Source organism: Notamacropus eugenii, chromosome X (assembly GCF_028372415.1).
Source record: "Notamacropus eugenii isolate mMacEug1 chromosome X, mMacEug1.pri_v2, whole genome shotgun sequence".
NCBI lineage: Eukaryota > Metazoa > Chordata > Mammalia > Diprotodontia > Macropodidae > Notamacropus > Notamacropus eugenii.
Genome location: NC_092879.1, coordinates 30760066 through 30775302, shown reverse-complemented (window position 1 = coordinate 30775302; position 15237 = coordinate 30760066). Strand labels below are relative to the sequence as shown.

At 41.2% G+C, this 15237-nt stretch overlaps 1 protein-coding gene across 7 annotated transcripts in view; it reads right to left on the bottom strand.

The window, feature by feature from the left end:
* ACSL4 (acyl-CoA synthetase long chain family member 4) overlaps window positions 1-12743 on the bottom strand; it is an 82279-nt gene extending 69536 nt beyond the window's left edge. For 3 of the 7 annotated variants that reach the window (XM_072626276.1, XM_072626280.1, XM_072626283.1), the window contains exons 1-2: window positions 11892-12050; window positions 10944-10992 (exon numbers count right to left, since the gene is read on the bottom strand). The gene's annotated coding sequence lies outside the window, so the exon portion shown is untranslated. Of the gene's footprint in view, window positions 1-10943; window positions 10993-11891; window positions 12051-12701 lie in introns of those variants that run through there. The other 4 variants (XM_072626277.1, XM_072626281.1, XM_072626284.1 and 1 more) reach the window with 2 other exon arrangements.
* Window positions 12744-15237: the final 2494 nt, after the last annotated feature.

Sequence of the window (15237 nt, the reverse complement as noted above, 5' to 3'; positions counted from 1 at the left end):
TGTATGAATGGAGACAAGAAGTTAATTCTAGAGATACTATGGAAATGGAATCAACCAGACTTGGCACCTCAGCATATAAATGCAGTGTGTGAGAGTGATGAATACAAGATGACTTCAATGTTTGTCAACCTGAGTGACTAGAACAATGTTCCTGCCTCAAATAGTGAATTAGCAGCTTCTGTTGGTATGGAGGGAAAAAATCAAACTACATGTGTTACAGAGAAGGACTAAATGGAAATTAGCACCTACTAAAATTTCTCCCTCTTTGAAATCAGAGTACAATTAATTATCCCTTCCACATCATGACTTTCCCCATTGTGGTTTTGATATATCAAGCGTTGGCATAAGAAATTATGGTAAATGGGAAGCTAGGGGGAGTTTTGCAGAAGCTACAGAAGACACTAAGAAGGCCAGCAGATAACACAGAAAAAGTTTAGAAATTCAGAAATGCAGAAAATATATGTATAATATAGTTTATCTTATTTAAACATATTTGTTATATTATTATATATAAACATATTTTATCATATATACTATAAACACCACCCCCTAAAAGAAAAAGAAAAACTTCAGACTTCTCTAGTATGAAGGAAAGGCCAAGAATTTTTACAGATTTTCCAGATCTCAGGGGCATCACGCACCTAACTCCCATGATGTGAAAGGGACAACTGTATTGGAATACAGCAAAAAAGTATGCTTTTAAACTAGAGCTATGTATGGGTGGTAGTGGAAATCCCCCTTTGGGCATCCACTTGAACATTCCTCACTTTTCCTCTCTGGGTATCTCTCTAACTTATCACCCAAGGTTGTTTTTCTATCCAGTGCTTCTTAAACTGTGAGTGTTGACCCCATATAGGGTCAGGAGTGGAAAAAATTGAAGAAGCCTTGTTCTATACTATATTTCCTGGAGCAGAAGCTAAGCATAGAAGTGAGTAGCCACAAAAGAATCTGAAACATACTCAATGATGTTGGTATGAGTATAATACTGTGCTGAAGAGCTCATTTCTTTTCTCCACCAGAAAAACATTAAGGTTTTCAGAAAGAGACAATGGTGGCATCCATCATTTTCATAGCATCCATACATCCTATCAGCAGTCTGAGCCTAGCAGAGGGAATGTTAGATAGGGTGAAAATGAGGGCATTCTGGTGAGGCTACTGAACTGGAGCACCATTATAGACTGGCAGAGAATTCATAAAGCAAGGAGCATGATATATGTAATAGAACACTCAGTTGCAACTGGAGGAATTGAAGCTTCCTGAATTCACTCATTAAACATTTACTAAGCAGTGGGCTCCAAAGTATTTTGTGGCTACAAACAAAGAAAAGACATAGCTCTTGCCCATGGGACCTTTCAATTTAGGCGGGGGGGGGGGGGTGGGGAGCAAGAGAGAGTCTCTTTAAAGAGGGGTTGCATTTGAAGCTGTGTCTTGGAAGGAAGAGCTAGATGGGGAGGATATTTCAAGCAGAAGAGATGGCAAGTGGTCCAAACTGTCTGAATGAAGGAGAATAATGGAAGATTGGGATAAGAATACTGAATAAAAGGTTAGGAATTTGAATACCAACCTAAGAAGTTTTGATTTTATTTGATCTACTTATTTCTTTTTTTAAGCAGAGTAAAGTAAGAAGGATTATATGTTCAGAGTTATACTTTAGAAAGAGTCATTTGGAAAGAAATTCCCTATGTTAAACATAGCCTGTTCTATCCTGCTGCCTCCCTCATGTACACACACGCACACACACATGCATGCACACACGTACACACACACACAGTGTACCCTAGGGGGCTGCCCACCTCCTTACCTACCTCTCAAGGACTCCTGGCTCCACTCTAGAGCTAGTTTCTCTTTAAAATGACTCATATAACTATAAAATGCTTAAATGTCTTCTTTTATTATGTAACATTAAAGTTGACAGTAATTCTGATTTTGTAAGCATGTGCATTCAATTAAAAATGAAAATATTCCAAGTTTTTGGAACATTTTCCAATTGGTATAAACTTAGATTCCACTTAACATTTTGTAATCTGTGTAGACATGGTGGGAAACCTGAGCAAACTTTGCAGAACAAATCTCCTTAATAAAAGGATTTGTTCTGTAAAACCTGGACTTAGTCAAAAGACTTCAGTTTCCCCACCCCTGGTATAGACGCTGTCTTTTTAGACAGTAGATAGTCAATGCGTTTGATAAGGTCATTGTAATATCTCCAATTATTTTCATACTATCTCTCTTATATGAGAATATCTTTCTAGGAATTCTGTGGCCTCAAAATGAGAATATCGTTTTTACCAGAGTCTTTCTATACAGAAGCATAAAACCATGTATTTGAAGCTGGAAGGAACTGTAGATGTCTGACCCGTTCATTTTACTGATAAGGAAATGGAGGCTCTTATTACATACGTAGAACAGGGAGGAAGCACCACATTGTAGATAGAGACCTGGAACTGAAATGATGAAAACTTGAGTTCAGATGCTGCCTTAGATACTTCCTGGCTGTGGGACCTCAGGCAAGTGACTGAACTTCTCAGCTTTAGTTTCTTTTTCTGGAAAATGGGATAATAGCACTTCGCCTTACAAGGCCATTAAAGTATAATGTAAATGTTAGTTATTATCATTATTATTATTACAATATCCCATGCTCTCAGTTATCTGTCCAAAACCACCTCACTTTTCAACCTGACCTAGAAAAGTATCCACAAAAGTATTCACTTCTTGTTTATGTTTCCCGCTCTCAGTTTATCCATGGACTCAAGATAGCCTATGTTACAAACTAAAGGAATAGCTATAGAAGGAAGTGGTGGTTACAAAGAGTCAGCATGGCTTCATTACAAACGAGTCATACCAGACCAAACAGTTTTTTTTTTTAACTGAACTCATAGATCAGGTGAATGATATTTATCAAATGGTTTGCTAAAATCTAGGTAAAGTAAATCATACTATTCTGTGGGAAAAAGCAAAGATGTGGCCTAGAGAATATAATTAAATGGATTCAGAACTGGTTGAATGGCTGGACTCAAGTGTAATTCATGGTTTAACTTTGGAAAGAAATTTCCAAAAGAGTACCCCAAGGATCGACACTTAACCTAAGAAGATCCTCATACCTCGCACAGAGCCTCCCACCTTGTACAGAGCCTCCCACATTACAAATGTTCAAGAAATGCTTGTTGGCTACAAATTAAATGTATCAGAGATAAGTGTAAAATTTTACATGGGCTATAAAAAGATTAAGTACAGGAGAGGGGAAGCACAGTCAGATAAAAGTTTGTCTGGAAAAAGGATGGAGGAGGGGAGAGGTTCTTCATGGACTAATGGACATAATGAGCAAGCTCATTATGAATTTAGTGCAATGAGACAGCCCCCAAAATGAATCTTGGATCATACTAAGAGACACAGCTGGAATCAGACAGTGAAGGGCTTTAGAAAGCACGAAGAGATGTTTACATTTTATCAAGAGGGAGCCCTGAGAGTGACATGGTCAGGCTTATGCATAAGAAAAAGACATTTAAGAGGCAACTAGGTGAGTAACAATACTAAACCTGGAATCAAGAAAATCTGATGTCACTGAAGACACTAGCTGTGTGACCTTGGGCAAGTCATAATCTCTCAGCCTCAGATCCCTCATCTGTAAAATGGCAACAATAATAACATCAACCTCTCAGGGTTGTTGTGAGGATCAAATGAAGTAATTTATATTTATGAATCACTTTGCAACCCTTAAAGCATTATATACATGCTAGCTATTATTTTTTAGCAGATATATGAAGACTGACTGGAGAGGGGAGATGGGAAGCTGGAAAACTAATAAGCAAACTCATAACAGTTCAAGTAAAAAAACAACGAAGATCTTAACCAGGGTGATGGCTACGTAAGTGGAGAGAAGGGGACAGATGTAAGATATATTGTGCTGAAATAACAAGACTTGGCAACTGATTAGATGTGTGGGGTTATAGGAAAAAGTAGAAGTTTATCTCTGAGGTTTTGAACATGAGTGACTAGAAGGATAACAGAAATAGGCAATTTAGGGAAAAAAAGTGGGTTTGGGGGGGCAAATGAATGAGTTGGTTTGGATAAGTCAAGTTTGAGATTCCAACAGGACATCCAGTTGGAGGTATCCCAAAGGCAGCTGATGATGGGGAAATGGAGTTCAGGAGACTGGGACTGCATATAAATATCTAGGTGTTGTCTGCATAGAAGTGACAGTTAAATCGGAGAGAACCAATGAGGTCAATGAAAAGGGAGGGACACTTGAGGGACCCTCAAGAAAAGAGGGTCCCTGAGAGAGCCCTAGGATACATATATACCCATGATAACGGGTGAAGAAAGGAGAATAAGCAAGTGAAGGAGATTGAGAATGAGGAGCCAGCCAAGTAGGAGGAAGACTCGAGTTCCTCCCTCACTCCCCGCCCCCCCGCCCTTCTAGGAACAGTCTGGGGATCCTATTACAACTATACCATATATAATGGCTCATTATTGGTAGCAGGCAGTTTCAAAAAGGAAAAAGGGGCATTTCACCACATACTGAAGAACCATCACTGGAATATCCCAGGAAAGTTTCAATTAACCAGAAAGGCAATGGGGAGATTCTTAATGGACATACATGGGTAGCAGCATATTTCTAGGCATAACCTATGCACAAAATGTGCTACAAAATATAGCTTTTAAGAAAGGTGTGATTGGGAAAAGAGGTGGTTTGGTCATGGTTTGAGAGAGCCAAATAATGAGTAAATGAAAAAGCTATGTATTAAGCATTTACTATGTGCTAGGTCCTGCATGCAAAATATAAAAAGAGGCAGATCTTCAACTTGCTGGGTAGATTCGGGAGAGCTATGGGAGAACATGGAGAAGAATCAGACAAGATAAGGTGTTGATGGGTTGAAATTTACACCAATGAAGGCAATACAGATAATCACAGATAACTCACCTATATTAAAGCCTTCCTAACTCCCTCTCTAGGATCCTGAGATCACTTGTCCCACTTATCAGCCAAGTGAGAAATATGAAATCACAAAATCTTCTACCTCATCAACACTTTTGGGAAAATGTGATGCTATCAAAAACCACAAGCAAAGGGCAGCTGGGTGGCGCGGTGGTTAGAGTGCTGGTCCTGGAGTCAGGAGGACCTGAGTTCAAACCTGGCCTCAGATATGTACTAGCTGTGTGATCCTGGGGAAGTCACTTAAACCCAATTACCGCGAAAATTAAAAATAACACAAGCATACCCCATATTCATGCCCCAACCCTAACTTTCTTTTTTATTCTTTGTCACAAAGAATGACTCTGAGTGGGAGAGGGGAAGAGATATATTCTGAAATTAAGCTGATGCAAAAATATGAAGGACCAATAAAAGTTTTTTAAGTATCGGTTCAAAAAAGACTGAAAACGTATCGCCTTTAAGGCCAGGGGTTTTATCCAAATCACTATAACAGTAGCGGTCATTATTCACTACAAAGTGAAACTTGGTGTGAAATTGGATCCCATCCAAGGGGGTTTTAATTACTTACACAGGAAAGGTAGTCCCATAACATAGAACTCTAGGGCAGATTTATAGGTGAGACTCTAGCAGAGTTAACTGTATACAATATGAAAAAGCAAAATACATGCTTGCCCAAATGAAATAAGAATAGTTCTAACAAACATAACCTTTCAACCCAACTCTCATGATAGTCAATTACACCTGAACACTGAACCAAAAAAAAAAAAAAAGGTTTATATTGTCAGACATACCTAAAGAGCTTTTATTTTTGTGGATTTCAATAGAGACAAAATAGGACTATCTACCCAAAATGGGGAGGGGGTGGCTGTTAAGCTCAATTTTAGAAACTCTGCTGAGCTCCAGCTAAATAGCACTCAAAGAGATTTAATGTTAGCTTATGTTGGTTGGTATAATCAAGAAACCAGTCGTGGCTATATCTGAAATTAAATTCGTTTAACCTCATGAAATTTTTTAAAAATTCCTTTGTTTTTTTTTCTTTTTTCTTTCTTTTTTTGTCCCTGCAACTTCAAGAAAAACAAAACGCCAGACTGCCTTAAAACCATTTATTTTAAATGGATTGCAACTTTCTTCTGTCTTTTCAACCAGTCAACCAGACTCCATACATTTTTACCATGTCCTTTCCTCCAGCATACTGGTACTTATTATTGATCCATTTACTATCTATCAAAACAATCAGTTTCCACTTGAAAAAATATGTACTTTTGACAATTAAAAGAGAACTAAAAAGTATGGTTCTAAAATTACAAAAAAGAATGAAACTAAGTAACAATCACAAGATAAAAATCACTAGACAAGACCAATCATCCGCAAGGTAGTGCTTTAGCCTTAAAAAAGCAACATTTCCCATCCTGCTTTAGAAGGAGGGGAAGGGAGGGGACTCCCTCTAGAGCAGTACCCTGGCCCTAAACTACCCTAAATCCTCGTAATTTCAGTGTTCTCCCTTTTAATTAATCAATTATTTTCTATTTATCCTGTATATAGATTGCTTTGTAATAGTAATCAATTATTATAGTACTATTTAACAGTAATTAATTATTAAAATAATTAATAATTATTTTCAATTTATCCTATATATGACTTTCTTTGTAATAGTAATATTATAGTAATTATTATACTAATATTCAATAGCAATTTATTATTAATCATTAATTGTTCAAATAAATAATAAATAATTGTTTTCTATTTATCCTACATATAGCTTGCTTTGTTTGTATTTGTTTCTGTTACCTCCTCCATTAGACTGTAAAGTCTTTGAGGGCAGGGATGGACTTTTTTCTCTTTTTAATCCCCAGTTTTATCTGACACTTAGTAGGCTGTAAACAAATGTTGATGGATTGATGGATTCTCCTAATACTATTCACATACTTTAGAGTTGTGTGGTCCCAGACTTAATCACTAACTACCCTAGTCTGGTAGGAAGTTCTTAAAACCTTTTTTATGCCTGAGGGTGAGGCTTAGAAACCTCTTCTCAGAATCTTTTTAAATGTGTAAAATAGAATGGATAGGGTTACAGAAGAAACTAATTATACTGTTATCTAGTTATCAAAATTGTTAAAACGAATTCAAAAAGAAGTTTACAGACCCCGGGTTAGGAGCGGAGAGCCAAAGCGCAGTAGGAAATGAGGGCTAGTTGGTTTGGTTTTTTAACTATGTTGCTTTACTATGATTTCCTTTCCTCACTAGTTCTCAGGGTTCCCTGATTCTGGTAGGAAACAGTTCCCTACAAAATCTACCTCTCAACAGCTTAGCTCCCTACGAGAGACAAGGTGGTACAGTGGAAAGAGGGTCAAATATGGTGTCAGAGGACCAAGGTCTGCTGCAATGCTACCTGGAGTTCTTGGCAAAACCCTACAACTGAGGTCACTGACCTCTTGGAAAAGTCCATTTGGCTTAGTCAAGGATGAGTCCCACCAGACTAACTTTATTTCCATTTTGGACATGACTATGAAATTGGTCCAAAAATGCAGTGGACAGGTGTGTGCCTGAATTTTACTCATTTGGAAAAAGAGCTAGATGATATAAAAAAAATAGATTCAGAAGTGGGTGAGTGGCCAGACTCCAACAGTTGTGGGGATTAACGGTCCAATGCTCACTTGGAAGTAGGTCTATAGTAGAGTGTCCCAGGCATCTGTGGTTGACCCTGAGCCAACCATTATTACCAAATGACTTGTCTAACGGCATTCACAGCATCCTTATCAAATTTGCAGATGCCACAAAGCTGGAGAGATAGCTCACACACATGACAGACTCAAAAAGACCTTGAGAGCAATGGGCCAAACTCAGATGAAATTTGATAGTGCTAAATGCTTGGGTTAAAAAAAAGATCAACTTCACAAATATAAGATAACTGGACAGTTTGTCTGAAAGAAAAGAAAAAACCCTCTAGGGGGGTTTAAGTGGACTGTATACTCAACATGACTCAACAATGTGATGTGGCTGTGGCAACCAAGACCAGCCAACATCTAGAGTATTTTCGGTTCAGTTCTGGGTGCTGCTGTTAAGAAGGCCATAGATAAGCTGGATAGTGTCCAGAGGAGAGCAATGAGTCTAATGATGATTGGTTGAAGGAACTGGGGATGTTTAGCATGGAGAAGAAGACAATCACATCTATCTTCAAGGATTTGAGAAAGTGGCACCTGGAAGAGGGATTACCTATTTCTGTCCCCAGTGGGGGCAGAACTAGGAATGGTAAGGGGAATGGGGGTGTGTGTGGGGGAATGGGCGAGTTGAAAAAGAGGCTAATTTAGGCTTGATCCAAGGAAAAAAACTTCCTAAGCTTTAAAAACTATGCCAAAGTGGAATGCACTACCCAGTCAGAGTGGACGTATTCAGGCCAAGGCTGGATTGACCACCTGTCAGTGGAATGTTGCAAGAGCAGGAGTTCTTATCTGTTTTTATGCATGGACCCTCTTGCCAGGCGAGTTAAACTCAAAAAGGTTATGGAACCCTTCTCAGAATCAAGTTTTCAAATGCATAAAATAAAAAGACAGAGGATTACAAAGGAATCCAATTATACTGAAATAAAGTTGTGATTATTTTCTCAATCCAAATTCATGGGCCCCAGATTAAGGATCCAAGTTGTCAAATAGATGTATTAAACACACACACACACACACACGTACACATAATAGAATACAGATAATGTGTTTGGTTTTTGAAGGGCCCCCATTTCTATTTGAATTTGACCCCAAATGTGGTGTGGATTGGACTAGGTCACTGATGTTTTCCTAACAGAAATTCTGGGATTCTGTGTTCTTGATTACATTCCACTACTTACTAACTTGGACCAGATACTTAACTTTAGGGGCTAGTTTCCTCCTTTGTAAAATGGGGGGAGAGGGACTCCGGACTAGATAACCTCTAAAATCCCTTAGAGCTAGCTCTTTATAAAGCTAAGATCTCCTAAGACTGAATTTTTTAACCTATGCCTTAGAGGAGATATTTTTTGATCAGATATGGCTCAGAATAAATAGCTCATTATGTCTTTTCCAGGGCTGAGATTCTATGAGCCATTTTTTTAAAATAATCTACCTACTAATATCCAGTGCAATATTAAAAATTCATGCTTTAACCATATGAGGTTTTTAAAATAAATTTACTGATATGAAGGTATCATTAAAACTTCTAGTATCAAAAAATGACTTTTAATCTAATTAAAACTCAGAAAACATCGATTTTTCATGTTTTTCTCATAGCACCTGCACATTAAGTTTTCAAAATAAGAAATTTAAAGAACCACCTTAAAGACATTTCTTTTTAAAAGTCAGGTAAAGTGAACAGTAATTATTCACCTTTGTGTGAAATGTATGAAGAAAAACCATTTTTCATTACTGCATTAATAAAAGGTAGTCTGGTTCTAATTGGTTCTTGGTTCAAAATTCCTTGAAAAAATTTCATTGCATACCCTGTCATAATCGACTACTTTAATTACTGACAATACAGAAACAGACCTTTTTAGTCCATTTGTAAGTGAGAATATATTGTTATGCTTCAAATTGCTAATAAAAAAAAAAAAACCTTGTTAACCAAAGATCTAGTTTTTGCTGAAATAATTTAAATTCAGAAAATGAAACCAAAACAAAAACCCCACTGTCTAGCACAACATTTCTGCCTTTATTTATTGTGACAGCCTAATCAATATTATATTTTAAAAGTATAACAGGCATAGTCTTTTAGTACAGAAGAGTATACATGGATAGCTATGAAAACACTCTGAGGTCTGGGCCTGCTAAAATAAAGAATGCTTATTTGGGATATTATTAAATTACTATTGATATTAAAGACCACAGAACATATGAACAATATTGTCTGCCTCTCAGAAGCCTCTCTCCATCCTTCAAGATTCAACCCAGGTGCTACTTTGAAAGGGTTTTATCACCCCCTCTCATATCCCCTCATATACCCATAAACTAAGCTTTCAACTGCCTCAAATTTCCCCATAATATTTGATTGGGATTCTTTCTTTGTATCCATCTCTCTGTACTTTATATTATACATAATGTATCTTTCTATTATATACACAGTATCTACCTTCTCCCCTATTAGAAAGTAAGATCTCTGAGGGAAAAGGTTTCATTTTTTTTTTTTTTGTAATCTCAGCACCTAGCATTCTGCCAATGCACATGGGAGTCACTTAATATTCATTGAATAAAATTACTAGATCATTTTAAACTAGGAGATAAAAACAAATTAATTCCAAGAGTATAAATTGGCTCTCAAGGTGATGGTAACTATGATATTTCTATGACTCCAAGATTTGTAACTTTTCCTCAAAACCACTCTCCAAAAGGAGTAATGTAAATTTATCAGTCCCATCTTACTGTGGGGAACACTGAGTCTAACAGATTGAAAGTAGTTTAAGCTAGTCAATCTAGATTAAAATCCAGTTATTTTGGACCCCAAAGCATGCCTTCAATTTGCTACCTCAAACTGCAGGAATAAATTGCAGCTTTAAACACAAGAAAGAACCTCAGAGGTTTATAGGATCATAAGATGTATGAGCTGGAGAGGACCCTGGATGTTATACAGTGCAATCTGTTTCATTTTGTGGATGAGGAAACTGAGGTCAAGAAGTTAGATGATGTGCCCAAGATCGCAGAGATAGTTAAGAGCAGAAAGAGGTTTTGCAGCCAGTCCCTCTGACTTTAAATACAGAGCCCTTTACATAGGCAGCACACTACTTGTCATAAAAGTCAGATCTAGTTCAAGGATATTAACATTTCCTTGGAGTTAGGCATAGTAGTCATGGTTTTCCTAGGGTGGTTTTAAGAAAAAAAAAAGTGTGGAAAGAGGAAGTATACAGAGCAGAATGAGGAGTTCATTTTATCAAAGGGAATAATCAAATTATGCGTTTACTTGGTCCAGCCCTTTCTAGTCCTTGGTAAAGTGAGCTGAGGCACTGGATCTGGAGTCAGAAGACCTGGGTTCAAATGTTACTTCTGACATTACTTACCGTCTGTGACCTTGGGGGGGCCCTTTTCTGTTAGCCTCGGTTTCCTCTCCTATTATAGGAAAGAGTTTGATTAGATAGCCTCTGAGGTCCCTTTCAGCTCTAGGGGACCTGAGTTCATGAGTCTGGAGCTGAAAAACATCCCAAGTCATCCCCAAACCTCCTGATTTTACAGAGGAGGAAACTGAGGCCCAGGGAAGGGAAGAGATTTACCCAGAAAACACTAGAGGCCAAGATGGAATTCGGATTTGTCTTACTGACGGCCACTTACTACCTGTGCGACCATGGGCAAATCAATTTACCTCCCTCAGCCTCGGTTTCTCCCCTCTGTAAAATAAGATCACCTCAGTGGTACCTTCCAGCTATGGATTTATGACATGTGTAACCTTGGCCAAGTCACTTCCACCTAGGCTTCGATTTCCCCCTCCACATCCCCGAGAGAGCTGTACTAGATGGCATCATTTTAATCCCATCTCTAGAGATCGGCTCCGAAGGGTGACCTTGGGCCGGTCCCTTGCCCACCCTACGGCCTCAGTTTCCTCCCCGGTAAAAGGAGCCGCCAGCTCCGGAGCCCACGCGGAGGCCCTCTGAAGCCTGTGGGGGCCAGGGTGAGGATGGGCTGTTGCCAGCCCCGCGGCGATGACCCGCAGCCGCCGGGGGGTTGGGGGGGGGCCTCCCAATGCCCGGCTAGGGCAGGGCTGGGCGGCGGTGGCAGCGGGGGGCCCCGGGGCGGTCCCTCCCCGGGCGGCCGAGGCGCGGTTAAGGAGGGGATGCTGCTGCGGCAGCGGCCGGGGGAAGGGGGAGGCCGAGGAAGAGTGGGCAGACGGAGAGATGGGGTGAGCAGCCCCGTGCCCAGACCCGGCGCCCGGCCGCGCCCCTCGCTTGGGGATGAGCTGGGTCGGCCGAGGATGCCGAGCCAGAGCCGGAGCCGCATCGCCGAGCTCTACTCACCTCAGGCGCTCCCGCAGCCTTCTCCTGGCCCGCCAGCCGCTCTCGCGAAGCTTTAACAGGGAGCCGCGTGCCCGTCACCGGAAAGGGGAGGAGGGGGCCGCAGAGGGGGGCCCGAAGAAAGCCACCGAGGCGCGCGCTCCCGCTGCGACCCACCGCCCTACGGGGGAGGGAAAGGGGTGGGGGCGGGGCCGGGCGGCTTCCAGAAACACTGGCCCGGAGGGCGGGGCGAGGCGGGGCGGGGCGGGGCACGGAGGGAGTCAACCTGCCAGGCAGCCAGCCGGTGAGCGCGCGCCCGGGCCGGCATAGGGGGGAGGGGCGGGGGGGGGGGGGGGGAGACCTACCCGGCGGCGCGCACCGCTACCACAGCCACCGGCTCGTGGGCCCGCCCCTTCTCCCTCCCCCCGCCCGCTGGAAAATTCACGCGAAGAGGCGGGGCCTGACTGGGTTCTGGCGGGGGGAGTAAGTCAGTTAACGGCTCCTGGGAGTGATTTCATCTCGTCTCACAGTTCCCGTCCCCCCCGGGCTTGGACAAGCCAAGCCTCAGCCTAGGCCATTTGCATGACTAGCGAAAAAGTCCCCGCTACCCTCTCCCGAGCTTGGCCGCAGCCGATGTGCCCATCACTGGCCCTTGTCATCCCCATCCCCATCCCCATCCCCATCTCCTCAGCCGCATCTGCCTGATCCTCAGGAAGTATCGATCACACTGCCTTCAGTTTCGTCCCATGTCAATTAGAAGAAGCTGGGCTAAGGGGGAGAGTGGGGCAGGAGGGAGGAAGGAAACCAAGGCCGAGTCTGCCGCCAATGACCCACCTTATTTGTCATCGTCCTCTTCCAGGGCTTGTTGACAAGAAGGAAAAGCCGACAGATATCTCCGGCCCATTTCCCTAGCACCGGACTTTGCTCGGGAACCAATAAAAGTTCTACCGGAAATGTCAAGGCAATGCAGAAGCTCTCTGGGGGTAAAATCGAGAAGGTCAGCTGTATTTGTCTGTAGTTTTTAAAATAGCATTGACAAGTCTCTGGTCAGCTCTTTGGGAAGCACCGAGGGCCCACGTTTGCCTTTACCAGTATCTGTAATATCTGGAGGACCTAAGAGGGCTTGGTCCACAACATCCAGGGCCAGGGATGCTCAAAGGAACAAGGAGACAGTAAATTCTAGATGCAAGCAACAGCATCCCTCAAGGATCAGTTGCAAAAGAGAGAGCAAAACCAAAATGGTCTAAAAAGCCCAAAAAACAAAACACAACACAGCACTGCCCTTCTCTCTAGTCTTCTCCTTTATAAAGTCGTCAATTTGCCTTTCTCTAGTAATGGACAAAAAAGAGAAAATTTCCTCCCTTCTGTCCTGCTGAAACTGCCTTAATCACTGCATTAGCATCGATTAAGCAACAAAACATGGTTTGACCTCTCACTGTGTGCCAGGAAATGGCAAATCACTGGGGTTACAGCCAAAAAGCAAACTCTCCGGAACTTCAAGGAGTTTACATACTAAGGGGGTAAGAATAACACCACCACTTTTTGAGTTTGGAAGATAAAAAATTTCCTGAATTAAACTTGGGAAAAACAGAATTAGGAGAAGGGAGTTACCTTAGAGTTGCACATATATCTAGATCTGCTGTGTGTGTGTGTGTGCGCGCATATACCGCACACATATATGTCTATGTCTACATATTTATATCTCCATATAAAGTGTAAGCTATTAAAGTTTTGGGACACTTGTGTATGTATATGTATACATACATATATACATACATCACATATATACAGATACAGATATCAACAACTTTTGTTAGTTCCTAATTTGAGGTTGGGCCATTCATTCGTTTATTTTCTAAACAGTCCATACAAAGAGAATGAAGGAGTTGTTCTCATCCACACCCATTATCCTACTCGATTCACACCAAACTCTTCTTAGGCAAAAGACAATCACAAATTGTCTGTCAATCTGTCTGTCAAGGCACTGAGGTAAAACAGTGATCAGCGCAGCTACACAGTACGGATCAGTTCCAATGACAGTGCACAAGAGTAAAGAGAGGCTTTGCAAACTGGGAGAGAGATGGAATCTTCATTCAACCAAGGAAAGAAGTCTTCTCTTCTTCTCTGGAGGTTCAGGCCCTGATGTGGAGGGATATTGACACCTCCCCACATGTCTATGGCTTGGTTATATATTCAAAGACCAAAAAGAAAGAGAAAAGAAAAGAAAGAAAAAGAAAAAAAAAGGCTATACAGGCTATATTTATAAGTATAGTTAAGGAAGTGATACAAGCATTTTTCTTTTCCAGGATTCTCCCAGAAACCTGAGGACTTCAAACAACAAATTTAATTGTCCTGTATATTTTTTTATGAGATCTCCCTGTAATGCCAGAAAGAGGTAATCATTTCTCAACAAGTGTGGTTACAGTCTCTAGAGCGTTGAAAGCAGTGTGATGGACTCTATGGTTCTAATGAAAAAGAAAGGAAGGCACAGCCCCCCTGCCACTCCCCACCCCAACTCCCAAGAGCTCACTGTTGAGAATATCAAACACAGGCATACAAATGCCCACCTGTTCAACTAAAAAAATTGCAAAATCGATCTATTCCAAATATTGATTGATGAAGCAAAGTCCTCCACCTCCCCAAACCAGTTCTAGATGACCTGAATGGGAAAAGAATTCAAAAAACATCAGCAAAGTAGACAGAGGCACTTGTATACCCTGAGCCAGGTCTGAAAATGGTTGCATTTTGTCTAGGGGAGACTCATGGGATGTAACTGTAACACATTCAACTTCACAGATTACAAAAGAAACATCTCCATGCCAGGAAGAATAGTGTTTTTCTGACAGTTAAAGATTTGTTTGTAGAAGTTTGAAATGAAAAGTCCTTCCTTGCAGTGTCCCCCTGTCTCTCCCACCCTAGACCCCCCCAGTCTTGTTTCCTAGGCAACTGCCAACCTAGTTTTGTTCCGATACAAGATATTTGAGGGGAAAGAAATGAACACATAGCATCCCCAAGAGCTCCTTGTTTTCCCAAGGGAAACTGCTCATTTATCAAATGCCTTATTAGCTCCTTAAGGATTGAGACTATTTCACTTTTCTCTAGGTCCCCATTGCCAAGTACAGTTCTTCAAATACAGTAGGTGCTTAATAAAGTCTCGTTGACCTATTGAAATGGACCATTTGTATTGGTGAAAATTTGAGGGTGTTGATCTTGGCCCATAACCATAAATGCTAGGAGGTGGGAGGATGATGGCATGGAGGGAAGGGAAAGGATTTGGAATCAGAGGACCCAGGTTCAAATCTCACCTCAATCACTTACTATATGTGGATCATGGGCAAGCAAGTCCCTTCACACCTCTGGGCCTCAGTTT